The sequence below is a fragment of the Acinonyx jubatus genome, chromosome X (genome assembly GCF_027475565.1).
Source record: "Acinonyx jubatus isolate Ajub_Pintada_27869175 chromosome X, VMU_Ajub_asm_v1.0, whole genome shotgun sequence".
NCBI lineage: Eukaryota > Metazoa > Chordata > Mammalia > Carnivora > Felidae > Acinonyx > Acinonyx jubatus.
The window spans coordinates 119,194,080-119,207,632 of NC_069389.1; the positions used below are offsets into that span (position 1 = coordinate 119,194,080).

The 13,553-nt window shown below is 47.7% G+C and overlaps 1 long non-coding RNA gene across 1 annotated transcript in view; it reads right to left on the minus strand.

Moving 5' to 3' along the window:
• Window positions 1-226: 226 nt before the first annotated feature.
• Window positions 227-13,553, minus strand: part of LOC113597807 (uncharacterized) — a 32,576-nt gene continuing 19,249 nt past the window's right edge. The window contains exon 4 of the long non-coding RNA XR_003418568.2: window positions 227-5,293. This is a non-coding gene — a long non-coding RNA (uncharacterized LOC113597807). The remainder of the gene's footprint in view (window positions 5,294-13,553) is intronic.

The following is a 13,553-nucleotide window of genomic DNA, read 5'->3' on the forward strand; positions in this document are numbered from 1 at the left end:
GCCTTTTTCCCTGCAGAACTGAGGCCACAATTCGAAGCTGTCACTTAGCTTTCGGATAATAAATGTCCGGCTTGGGAGATTAACGGACTTCATTTCCTTTTCCCTCATTTTATGCAGCCTACTTGGCTTACAGGTTGCTTTAAGAGCAAGAAAAGGAGTTGGAAGCACCTTCTTAGAAGCAAGGCAGAGCCCTGTCGGTCCCCTGCAATGTTTTCCACCTGTCCCCTTCAGAGAGCGGGACTGTCAGAGGCAAAGTGCCTCTATCACACTCTGCAGCCTGGCACATGAATCTCCCTCTCCCGAGACACACACCAAGCAGCCAGCTCAGAACGTGCTCCCGCCCCTGAAGCTCTAGAATGTGTTTCACAGCCCTCTCGGAATTCTCCTATCTCAACACATTGAGGTAATAAAACTACTATCAAACTACAGCAACGTGGTAAAACAAAAATGCCTGATGGCTTTTTGTTTTTTCTTTTTGTAGCCTTTATCTCTGGGATGGAGAAACATTCGTGCAGACGCTTTGAGGAGGGAGCCCAGCCTCCAGAGCAGAGGATGCCTATGTCCCCCGCCCCTCCCCTTACAGGACACATGCTTTTAATCCACGTCCTCACCACGAAGGTCATGTTTCTAAGATCACTCCGGCGAGGAGAGGCAAGACTGCAACATAAAAATGACTCCCACATCATGCTTTTTTCCAGGTCGAAAAGGAACGCACACACGATCAGAAATTCTTTGTGATGAAGCACAGGGAAAATGGTGGAAACAGAGGAAATGGCTGAGTGGATTGAATCTGGAAGTATGCCTCTGTAGATAAACAGCCCCATCGTGGGCTCTTTGAGAAGAGTCAATACAGGCTCCTTGATGGCATTCAATCAGGGAAATAACAGATGAAAGGAAATCAATATTCGCTGAGTTTCTAGAGAACTGAGGGCACACTACTAGCTGCTGTCCTGCGTGCCCCCTCATTTCAGTTGCAGAATGCCCCCGTGAGGGAGGTGTTTGCTGGACAGATGAGGAAACCAAAGCTCGAAGAGGGCGTGGCTTCCCAGGGGTCAGATGACCAGGAAGGGGCAGAGCTGGGCCTCACACATCATGATGCGTCGCCCTTTCTGAGGAAACTAGCGAGAGGCACCATAGGAAATACAGCTTATCATTTTGACGTGCAGAAACCTAGCATTTCCTGGAGTCTGAGTTCCTACAACACATAGTGCCTGTCCACCTAATGCCTTCGCTGAAGGAGTGAGAAAAGGTTTCCCTGGGGAGCGCTGGATGCTGGTGCGCTGACCATTCCTAGCAGGTATCCTTTCAGTTGCAGCTATTCAGTTCCCTGCTTCACTCTCCTGGCATTTTCCACAAGCCACAGAATAGATCCTCACCCGTCTCCATTACTTAGGAATCTTGTGGTTACAAGTGACAGAACCCAAACTCAATCTAGCCGAGGCCTCAGCCCAAAAACCCACGTTTTAGATAAAAAATCCAAGGCCTGTAAAAGGCAAGAGTCCTCAGAAACAACAGGAAGTAGGGGTTCAAATACCATCAGCTAGTTTACCCATGAGCATGTGCACTTTCACTCAAGAATTCTGTGTGTGTGTGTGTGTGTGTGTGTGTGTGTGTGTGGTTAAAACTTTACAATGTGGTGTAGCTTCAGGCCTGACTCTTTTGAGGTCAATTTCAAAAATCCTAGAGAAGAGAGTTTGTTCCAGCTTGGGATAATGTCTCCACCCGTGAACCAAACAACAAAGGCCCAGAGGGCCAGATCGGAACATAGCAGCATTGAGGGGAGCAAGGAGAGAGGCTCAGGAAAGGCACGTGAGACAGGCAATCCTACTGAAGCCTGTAGATCATTTTGTGGGTTAGCTACCCTTACGAGTGCCCATCCTGGTCCCGTTGGCTACAGCCGAGGATACTCGAGTTGTACTGACTGTGTTTGACCAAGAACGACCTGTCGAGCTGGGGCTGAAGGTGAGACAGGCATTAGACATATCAGAGTAGACATATCAGAGACGTAGTCAGAATCCAGGAACTACAGACACTCTTAGATGTAGCAGTCAGCCCGTCACAGCCACGTGTAAGGGCTAAGGCTCAGAAAAGCTGTGCACTGGAGCATCAGCACACACTTGACCCTGATTCAGGCTCCAGCTAGTAGACAGTCCTGCCACAACCAACCCAAGGGTCATTAGGGAAATATTCTTATGGGAAGAACTTTGCCACGAAAGGACCAGCATGAGTCCTGCTCATCAGCCATTTTATTTAATGTCAGCTCATTTTTCCATATCCACAGAGACCATATATCACCTGCTACACTTGGCCTCCATTTCTTTTCCCGTCACCGGGAACAGGATCGGTGTCCATGTTTGTCTTCCCTGCGATGAAGCCCAAAGATGAACTCAATTCTCATTACCATCTCATCTGAGGTTCTGAGAATTTTCTCCTCCTTCCCTCATTGTCAGAGATTGCTGGCCGACCCTGGTCCGCAGACCTGCCTTGTATGGCAGATAGTGTTTTAAAAACTCTGAGTTACTTGCCAACACTTAGAACTTAGGGGATTTGTACATCAATATGCAAGTTTCCAGCGTCTCATGAAAACTTGGGAGACCTGGTCACACCTGGCCTCCAGGCCTTCCTGACAACATTCAGCCGAAGCTGAGTGAGGCCGACATTTGTGTGGGGCCTGTGCTCTCCAGGTCACCCTCTCTTGTCTAAAACCCCCTTCACTCACTACCTGCACTCATGCTCTGTCTGGTCTCTGTAGACCTTTGCCAACCCTTGCCTTCAGCAGATTTTTACTTCCACTGTGTGGAACGAGGCTCATGTATTTATCTTCTACCTTACATCACTTTCTTTTGGAACCTAACTGCTGGTAGATCATGAAGGGTCTGGAATGTTTTGCTAGAGTTTGGACTTTATCCCAGACCCTTCATGATGTACCTCCCAACGATGTTTCCAGGCCATAGCCGCCACACTCCACCATGTGCACTCTGCAGGCGCCGCACCCAGCCCTCCTTTATTCCCCAGGTACAGCATTGTGATCTCCCACCTCTGGCACACTTTATGCTCCCTGTGCTTAGAATGCCCTCTGCCTGGCTGCTCAACTCTTCTGGGCTCTAGCACAGCCCAGATTAAATGCATCTCCTGTCCACAGTCCTTCCAAACACATGCCCACCCAGGGCCACCTGCTAACCCAGACAGTGTCTTAGTGGAAATTGGAAAAATGTGCCCCTTCCTCAAGATTTGTTCTTTTATCTGCTAGAAAACTGTCCTGATCAATATCTACATTCAAATGCTTGCAGTGTGGATGCTTTCTAAATTTAGCATCTTTGTGCAATATGTGTGTTGCACAGCTGTACTTGGTGGACTAGCTTCTGCCAGGGTAGAAGGAGAAACTCCTCTGTGCTCCCGCAGGATTGCCTCACACCCCCACCAGAGAGTAGGAGACATTATAGTATAATGGGCTGCTCAGGCCTGTCATCCCTGTAGACAGGTCAGGAGTCCTCAGAAGGCAGGAACCACATCTCAATGATCTCAGGATTCCCAGAACCCATGGAAGGCAGTCCATAATGGGCATTGAATCAGTTTTTCAACTGTTGGATTGTGAACACTTGGCAGCTGGGTGGAGTAAATGGAAAAGAGCAAGATCAGACAGCCCAAGGGCGTTACCAGAGGGAGGGGGTGTCAGCTCACAGGCAAAGGGGCCCAAGAACCCCTTCGAAGCAATTGGTTCTGAATTGTCAGGAACAATATTATACTTGGAGATCTATAATGCCATTAAAAGAAAAACCAAGGAAACTGAACTAAAATGTGTTGTGTTATTCCATTCTCCAAATGGATTTTTCTTTATATTTTCCTGACTCCTAATACAATCAAATAGCTTCAGCCTGACAGCCATCTTACTTAAACGAAAACATGATTTAATGAAATGATATTTTATGAGTTGTAAGCCAAGCAAATATTTGATATAAAATAGAGAGGGAGGGAAGGCGAGGAAGGGTAAGGAAAGCAAGAAAACGCAAAAGAAAGCCGCTTCTGGGGGGCGCACGCAGGCCCAGTTTACAGTTGTCATGCCTCCCAGTAGGGTTCCTGACTGGTGTAAGGGATGAGCAGGGAGAATGAGGTCAAGCAGGTAGGAAGAAAGAGACAGGAAAAGTCACAGAAGGCAGTACAATCAAAACAGTAAGCTTTGCTCAGCAGACATGATGGCACCACTGACCACAGAGCCCTTGGCTTGACAGGGCCTTTCTCTCTCCGCAGCCCACATCTGTGGACTGGCTGCCCCCCCAGGGTAGTACCACCAGGACTTAAAAGGATCCAGGCCAAAGTGGCATCTTGTCCCTCCAAGGTCAGGAGTCATCTCAAAGCAGCCAGGTCTGAAGCCAGGGCCCTAACTTCCGGCTTAACAAGAAGTTCAGGGTCTTGTTGGGTCCGGCCCCAGGGAAACAATCCAGGCTCTTGCTTACCTTTTGTAGAACTTCTCTTCCCTCAGCGCTGCAGCCCATGCCTCACCAGTGGAGGAGTCAAGAGGTATTTTCCTTGCCCAGTGCTTTGAAACTTCCTTTCCTGTGTTTTTGGCGGAAAGAGAAGGTCTACTACCTCCTCCTGGACTAGAGGAACCAGAGGCTCCATAGGGCATCGTCCATTTCTAAAAAGCAAACATCCCGAGAGAACAGGACCAGTCTCCTGCCTCACCCCAGTGTATCTTTCTTAAACCACAGCTCCGGCCCCATGTCACTGCCCTGTTTCGGGGCTCACACTATACCGGGCCCGGTGCTCGGTGTTTTCCAGGTAATTAAGCATGCAAACATCACCTCAGTCTCACTGGGCAGGGACTGTTATTACCCACCCCCATTTCAATTTCACAGATGAGGCTTAGAGCAGTTAATTCATGCACTCAAAGTCACGTCATTAAATAAGTGGTCGATCCCAAATTTGAACCCAAGCTTGCCCAAGGCCAAAGGCCCATACTTGTAATCACTAAATTAGGACTTCCCAAGAAGGGTGCTAGAGGATCTTGTTACAATGTGGATCCTGACTCAGTGGATCTGGGATGGGGCCCGAGATTCTGCATTTCTGGCAAGCTCCTGGAGGATGTTGATTCTGTGATCCCCAGACCACACTGGTAGAATGGCATGGCTCCAGAGTTTTGTATTTCCCAGAGGATAGACACTATAATTGGCGTTCTTCTACCTTAGAAGCAAGAAGACTTGTAGCATACGTACTCTGTCTGGTCCACCGGCCAGGGGTATCATTCACCAAAAGCCATCATGGCCGAGAAATGAGCATGATTTTCCCAGCCTTCCTAGGAAATGACAGAGGGAAGAAGCTAATAGAAAAGCCATCACTTCCACATCCCCACATTTATGGCCATTCAACACTTCCTCCCATCTCCCTCCAGCAAGTCTCTGATGTTTGCTCCGTGTGAAACTGGGCCTAAGAGTGAAGTCCCAAATAATCTCCCCCTTTGAGCTGCTAATCGAGCACCTAAATAGCCTACTTCTTTAACCCACAAGTTGCTGAGATGGCCCCAGACAATAGGCCAGAGGGACTGTGGGGCTGTATGAAGACCTCCACCCAACACTAAATTCCACTGAGACGCTACACATCTTGTCGCCAAAGCCTGTTTACACGAGTTTTGAAATCAGTGAATAACCAGGAAGTTGCTCTCCATGTGACCTCCTTAGAGACTTAGGAAACGTCAACTCGACAAAACAGGTACATCGGTGGAAGCTGTGAGTGTCCAGGCTCACAAGAGTGTCCCTGTAATAGTCAGAGTTTCCTTAGCCAGTACGTGTGCAGGTGAGGACTGACACCTTCTCGATAAAGCTGTTTTCTGACTTCTAGAGGTCACCCTTCCAAACTGGAAGTAGACAGTAGGCCCAAGTCACCCCTCCGCAGGTCTTTTTTATTCAGAAAACACATATAAGCTTTGAAATGTTTCAGAAATGTGCAAGGAGCAAGCCAGAAGGTAAGGGCACCACAATGTGAATGCTCAGCAAGCCCGTGCCTCCAGCAGAGGCGAGCATGACAGGCTCTCAGCAGACTTTGATAATTAAGGGTGTTCCGTTTCCTCTAAACAATGTTGTTGTGGTGCCTTTAAAGGAGGAATTCTACAACCCGCCTGAATCTTCTCAGTTCCACAAAGTCTCGGAGTTGACAACTAATAATTAATTAACAATGAACAGTGTCTTGCTGCCCATCACAGTGACTGGCACTCTCATCTCTGAAAAGAGAAAGATGTGCTAATGTGGCAGGCTTCATAATCCCCGCAGCTTTCAGCTCACTGCCTGATGTGACAGGGCAGATCTCTTCTCAGGACAACTCGGCAAAGGTGGGGCAGTGGGGGGACACAAGCGACAGCTTTCTGGAGCCAGGCCACAGAAGCCACCTGCCAACGGGGCAGAAGTGCACGGTCCAGAAGGTCCTTACCCAGCTCTTTTCATTCATTGATACCATTGTCTTCCCCTCTGCATTGCCCCTCTCGCTAACTCGGCCCAACTCTGCCCACACATACTGAGCGTTTCCTTGTGCGAGGCCCCGGGAACTCTGGAGGTGAGCAAGCCAGGTGCTTCCGAGGGACCTGGCCGCTGAGCTGGGCTGGGGTCAGTGAGATCACAGAAAAAGTGTGTCATTGACTGTCACTGAGCTGTGTAACCCTCATCCTGGCAGGGCCGTTTTCTATTCTCTCCTTTCAAGACATGAACCTCCTCATTTGAAGAACTCCAGACTCAAATACACACACGTGAGCAGACCTTCCAGGTGACTGATACCCAGAGCCACCTACCTGCCTGGCATGGAACTTGGATTTTTTGGGATGGAAGACCAGACAGCTGGGGCCATTTGCTCAAGTCACTTGGGGGAATCTGTGCAACCGTGGCTAGAGCGCAATCAGGAGGAGAAGCAGAATTAAGACACAACCGGCAGCTGCCTGGATGCCGGGGGTCCTGAATTCCAGCCTCGCCCTGCCATGGACTTGCTGTGTGACCTTAAGCAGATCCCCTCCTCTCTTTGGAGAAACTAAGATGTCTGTCTGCCAAGAGATGGCATTGGACTGAAGGATGTTTGTTCCTCTCTGCGTGCCATCCCTGGAATGACACCTAGCCGCGCATGAGATACCTGGAAGTATTTGTGGCCTGAACGATCTGCTCTGGATCCTTCCAGAACTGTGAAATCATCCCCCTTGGTACTGCGAATCTGCCCTCACAGCTAGGCCCTCTGATGACAGAATCTTCACTTGAAAGGAAGATTATTTTTAATCAGGTGACAACCATTTGGGTTTCTCTTTTACTCTCTCAATCATTCTGCAGCTCATACTTGCTTCCTCCAGAAGCCGCTGCGGTCCGTAAACATAAGGAAAACATTCAAGATAAAAACCTGGGCCCCCTAATCCCCAGCCCAGACAAGACATCACACAGCCTCACAGCCAATTCATACAAGGGAAGAAGGGAGCAGACAGAAGAATATTAACACTCAATCTGAAAACATGAGTTTAAAATTAGTAAAGGGAAAAATATGTCAATCATGACTCAGGCATCACCGATTGCTTTGCATGTTCAGTCCTCACACAACCAACCAACCACTTGAAATTCTTCATATCCAAAATATTTACTGGCAAAAATCAGGGCTGAGAGCACTGTGCCTGAATAAACACCCATCCCCCCCCCCCCCCGCAAAAAACAATCAAAAACCAAACCAAACCAAAAACACCAAAATGCCCAGACAGGGAGAGCCTGAAAGGAGAAATTTAAATCCTGCACCGACCTTTATCTATTACCAGAGAAGTCTGGATTTATTGGAAAGTGTGCCCTCCCCCCCCCCAAAAAAAGTAAAAAAGAAGAACCAAGGTAAAATCTGCTGCCGAAGGAGGAGACCATGTAGTGGGCAGTTTTCCTGTGATTAAAGCAATTCTTGAGGCCCCTTCCACCTCTGTCCTGAACACTATAACTGGAGGCTGGAATAAGTCGGCAAGAGAGAAATACAGCATTCACATGGGAGCCCCCACCATGCCCTGAGGATGTGGAGTGAGGCAAGTCCAGGGCAGGCAGGAGGGCCGTCATCGCAGGGCTGTTGGGGGTGGGGGTGGTGGGCAGATGGCGCAAGGCAGGAAGGGGAGCGAGTCCTTTGCTCTTCACAGGGACCCCAAAACCCCACCCCTGGGACAAAAAATGAGAGAGAAAGGAGCGTGCTCTTGAAGCCCATCCGCTCACCCTCCTCAGTCGTCATGGTATAGGGGCCCCAGGAAGAAAACAACTCACCGAGCACAAGTGCTAGCTCTCCAGAGACTCCAGGAGCCGCTGACCACCCCCAATGCACACTTACACATTTCTTTTCTTTTAATGTTTATTTATTTTTGAGAGAGAGAGAGAGAAAGAGAGAGAGAGCGCAAGTAGGGGAGGGACAGAGAGAGAGGGAGACACAGAATCTGAAGCAGGCTCCAGGCTCGGAGCTGTGGGCACAGAGCCCGACGCAGGGCTCGAACTCAAGAATGGTGAGATCATGACCTGAGCTGAAGTCAGACGCTTAACCGACTGAGCCACCCAGGCTCCCCCTTACACATTTCTTATGTTAGGTGCAGTGCAAACATCTAGAATGGAAACGAGTTTAGGAGGCTCCATCTCAGCTCTCCTGCTGACTCTGTGTGTTCTTTCTTGGGCAAATCCAGCCCCTTTCCGGCTTTGGTGTCTGCACAGAGGGGCTACAGCAGGTGATCTCATAGGGACCTTCCAGTCTGGTCATGACGTGGCTAAAGCAAGGTCAGGGGCTGTGGGAACACAGGAAGAGCCCCCTCTTCTTGCCTGCACCGGGTAAAATTGGGGACGCATGCTCCGAGAAAAGAATTCAGCAAGTATTCAACACAAGTTGCCCTGCACTTGCTGTGGGCATGACCAGAAACTTCTAAATCCAGTCCTGGCCTTAGAGACACTCGATTAGCCTTGAGCAAAGTACTCATTATCCAAGTGACCCAAAGCCACCCCTGCCTCCCCTGACACTAATGTCCTGGCTGATGCAGGCCTACTCTGTCATCCCCACAGACAGCCTGTCAGCATCTCATAATTAGGAAAAAGCTGTTTCTGCAATCATCAAGAAGATCCATTTCACAGAGACAGCTTCTGCATGTGAGATGGTATTTCAAACAAAAAGCTTTCAAATACCAAAATCTGGGCACTCCACCAAGTCATATCTTGACAGTCTGGTCCTAGATGACTCAATATCCTGAACTCACCTTCCTTTTGCTCCAGACAAGAAATTGCCCTTCTATTTTCAGGACCAGGACTGTTCGAACCTTTAAAGTAATTTGTCAATCTGGCTGAAAATACCATTTGCAATGGGAAGAAGTCTCAAATGAGACAATAGAATGGTGTTACTTCCTAAACAGAAGTCCTCTTAACTAACATATAGGTAAACACACACGCGCACGCATGTGCGCACGCACGTTCTAACATTGAAAATCAACTAGAAAACTTATAAATAGGGATACCGTATAGCAGTTTCTGGATTATAATTTAATAAGAAACCCAATATGAAAGGCAAACATTTAATCAAAGTAAATACGGTCACTCCAATCATGACCAGCCACGTGCCTGCTCATTTCGGATTCACAGGGATCCAAAGAGACCATTGAGACCTAGAAAGTGAGTGGTAAGAGCTCTGAAATGGGTATTAGGTGTTTACACAAGAGCCATCAAAGGAGCCGAAGAAACTGCCCACCTGACTTTCATTTTCGTTCCATAAATCTTGCACAGGTGAAGGACTGAGGGTTTTCTGCCACTAATCAAAGGAAACTTTTTTTCCAGCAAGGTCTAGGGTCACATGACTTAATCTGCCCAATGTAAATGATGTGGATTAAACTAAGCTCTCAACTCTTCAGTTGGAGAAAAGAGGAGGAAGCAAAGCAAAGGGAACACTGATACCTCCCCCATCTGACTATGTGTCACTTCCTCTTGCAAGAACTTGAAGGCCAACACCTGTAGCACGTCCTTCATTTTTCTTTCAGGTCCACATCCACTATACACAGATGAGGTTTATGGTCTGTGGGCCAAAGGCAAATAAAATGGAATAGAGGCTGCTTTGGTGGGAAAAGATGAAGGAGGTTTCCTTTGCAGTTCCCATGTTCGATGATAAGTTCATTAGCAGAATTGCTATTATATGAGTAATAAGTACTCATTATAGAAAAATCTGGAAAAGACAGAGAAGTGGAAAAAGACAGTTGAGTTCCCATCCTGAAATGACCAATGTTAACACTGATATATTTCCTTCGCCTGTTTGGTTATAAATCAGTGCTGCTTGTTTTACATGGTTGTAATCAAATCAGATCTACATTTTCATATCTCACCTTTCTCACATATAATTATGAGCATCTTCAGACAGAAAGTTCACCATATATGGTACTTAAAAGCCTGAGATTTGGAGGGGGGGTGCCTGGGTGGCTCAGTCGGTTAAGCGTCCAACTTGGCCTCATGGTTGGTGGGTTCGAGCCCCTCATTGGCCTGACAGTAAGGAACCTGCTTGGGATTCTCTCTGCCCCTCCCCTACTCGTGCACATACACATGGGCTCTCGCTCACTTGCTCTCTCTCTCTTTTTCAAAAATAAATAAACTTTATTAAAAGGCCTGGGCTTTGGGATCAGATGGAGCCGGGTTCAAATTGCAACTTGACTGCTCACTGGCTCCTTGCTTTTGCACAAGTGACTCAACCTGTGAGCCTCAGTGCTCTCCTCTACAAACCAGGAACGACAATAGCCTGGTTCCCATCACCAGGGTTGTTCTGAGGCATAACGAGTTAATTCTGTAAAACACTTAGCACAGTGCCAGTGGTAACTCCTTAGTACACGTTAGCTGATGTTATTTTTACTAGCATTTTAAAATTATCCAATCTTTTATTGTTAGCCACTGCATAGCTTCCAAATTTCCCATTTGGACAACACTGCAATGTGCATGTAAATAGTTTGAATTCTTTTCCTCAGAATATATTTTCCAAAAGTGAAATTCCTGGATATTCTGTGGTTATTGATATGCGTTGCCAAGTTTGTTGGCCAGATGACTTTTGCTCTACCATGAATCAGTGTGGAGATATTATCAAGGGCAGCAGAACCGAGTGAGCTCAAGGGACACTTAAAGTCCTTAAAGATCTTAGGGCTATGAGGGCCCTTGAGGAACACCAAATGCGATCCTGTTTGGATTATTAATGGGATACAGCTGTCCATATGGATGACCTTGGTGTCATTTGAGTTGAGACCTCGTTGACCACCGGGCAATGTACATATGAAGCAGCATGTGGTAAGGCACTACTGAAAGCCCACAACATCCATGCCCAAAGGCTACTAAGCATTTGGTACCATGGATTCTAGCCTCCCCCTGAAAGTCAAGGGCATATCTTTCTACCCTCTTGTCACATCTCTCTCCAACAGGAATATTTCTGAGCATAGTAGTGGGGTATAACCCATGCTGTTCCTTTATCTGAAGTATTTCTCCCCAGTTTTTGGAATGGTTCCCTCCTTCGTGTGCCTTATTCTCAACTTCAATGCCAAGAGGCAAGAGCACCCAGCACTGAGTAACTGCTCCATGGCTCTCTATAGCTGTGCAAATTCGTTTCATTCCAAGAACTCATCATGGCCTGTAGTCATGTCTTTGTTCACTTATTTATAGTTGAGCCCCTCAGCTAGACTGTTCACTCCATGAGGGGTGGACTGTGTCTCAGTCTTGCTTGGTTGTATCCTTAGTCCCCCAGCTAGCAAAGGGTCTGGCACAGAGTAGGCACTCCTCTACGCCATTGACTGTTTGATACTCAGTGCCCTCTTGGTCACATGGGCAGCTGGGCCTTGAGCTGGGCCTTTGGGGTACAGGAACAAAGAAACACACATCTGCGCCTTTAAGGAGTGCCCATGGCTGTCTCTCTGCACAGCTGTTTCAGCAAGAACTAGGAGCAAAATTCTCTAATGTTAGAGAGGCAGCCGGGAGCCAGAGTTCACTAATGGACATCCATCTGTGGGAAGGTTTATTCCACCACCCACAAGGCACACGCTCATGGCTGGCACCTGTGGGATTTTGTCTGCTTTATAAAGCCCTCATAACCTATTCCTTGGGATGCCCTTTGAACCTCCCACAAGCCAAGGGCTGAAAGGACTGGTGCAGCAGAGCGAGAGTAAAGGAAAGATGGGGGTAGAGGACAGAGGGCAAGAGCCTAAAGTCTGGGTTCCTGTCTCAATGGTGCCTCTTATGATACTGGCTGGGTCATTCCTGAGCTTAGGTTTTGTCCCAAATAGTAGTAAATTAGACTCTCCCCTGCCTCTTGGGAGGCTTCAGTAGTCATGTGCACAAAAGGTAAGGGTGCAACAGGAAGGCTGAGAGGTCATTACAGTAAGCTGGGGAGAGGAGTATGCCAGCTCAGTGACCTCGTGGGACCCCTCTGGAGGATGTCAATGGCAGAGATGAAAAGAGAGAGTCACACCTTCTGCACCTACACCTATGCTTACCCTGGCCGAGGAATTCTCGTGAGGCCTCCTGAAATAGCCCCCAGGTTGGACTTCCTCCTCAATGTGTATTCAACAGCTCTAAGAAGAAGCTAGTCGTTTTCTTCGAGGCAAGTTTTCTAATCAAATAAGCAGTATCTCCACAGCAGCCAAAAGAAATCTTTAATTGATGAACACCAAAGCTCAGACAAACCACAAATGCCCCATTCACCATATCAGTCCTACAGAGGAAGTTGTGCTTGTGTCAATTTCCCCTGCCATGTACAGCTGCAAAGCTGGCTTATATTACTAATTACATGCAGTATGTGTGTCTCGGGTTATAACAGATGGTGTTTGCAATGCATGCAGAAGCTTCAGATAGCCAAATGGCGCAGCCATGGAGATTTTCCAAAAAGAAGACAAAAACAACAACAACAAAAAACACACCAGTGAATAGCTGAAGAGTGTTTATATTGCTTTCTACTGTGGCAAAATAGAGAACATCCGATTCCTGTGAGAGCTCTACTGACTGGGAGAAGCCAGCCAAACATGAAGGGGCAGATGCTACTGAAAGACAGTACCTGCAGGGCGTGTTCTCACCCGTTCTAGAAGAGCTATTACCTTAAAGAGGTGGAAGAACAGAATTTGGGCCTCCTCATCTTGCTAATAGATCTGGAATTCCCTCTACTTGCCAAGGTTGCCAGATCCATAAGTGGACTGCTCTAATTGGCAGAAAACCTTGTTCTAATAGAACACCCAAGATTTCTTTCCTGTAACTCATAAAACCAGAGGGGGACATGACTGCAGCCCCCTTACTTCACACCAGAGATACCTGAGGCCCAGATATGGGAGGACAGTCAGCCCAAGTCTCATGGCTAGATAATGACTTGCACTAGCCCTCTAAACTGGTGCACCCCACCAGGCTCCTCACATACCTAGAGGCAAGCAGAAAGCACCTACTCATGTTTTTACAATTCTCCAAAACCCACCTGCCCCAGCTTATTCCTGACCTGCTCCTGCTCTAATATCCTCGTGACTCTTGCCTACCTCTGGACCTTCAAACTGAGGCTTGGATTTCATCACTAGCTCTCTGTAAAGAACTTAGACTTGCCTC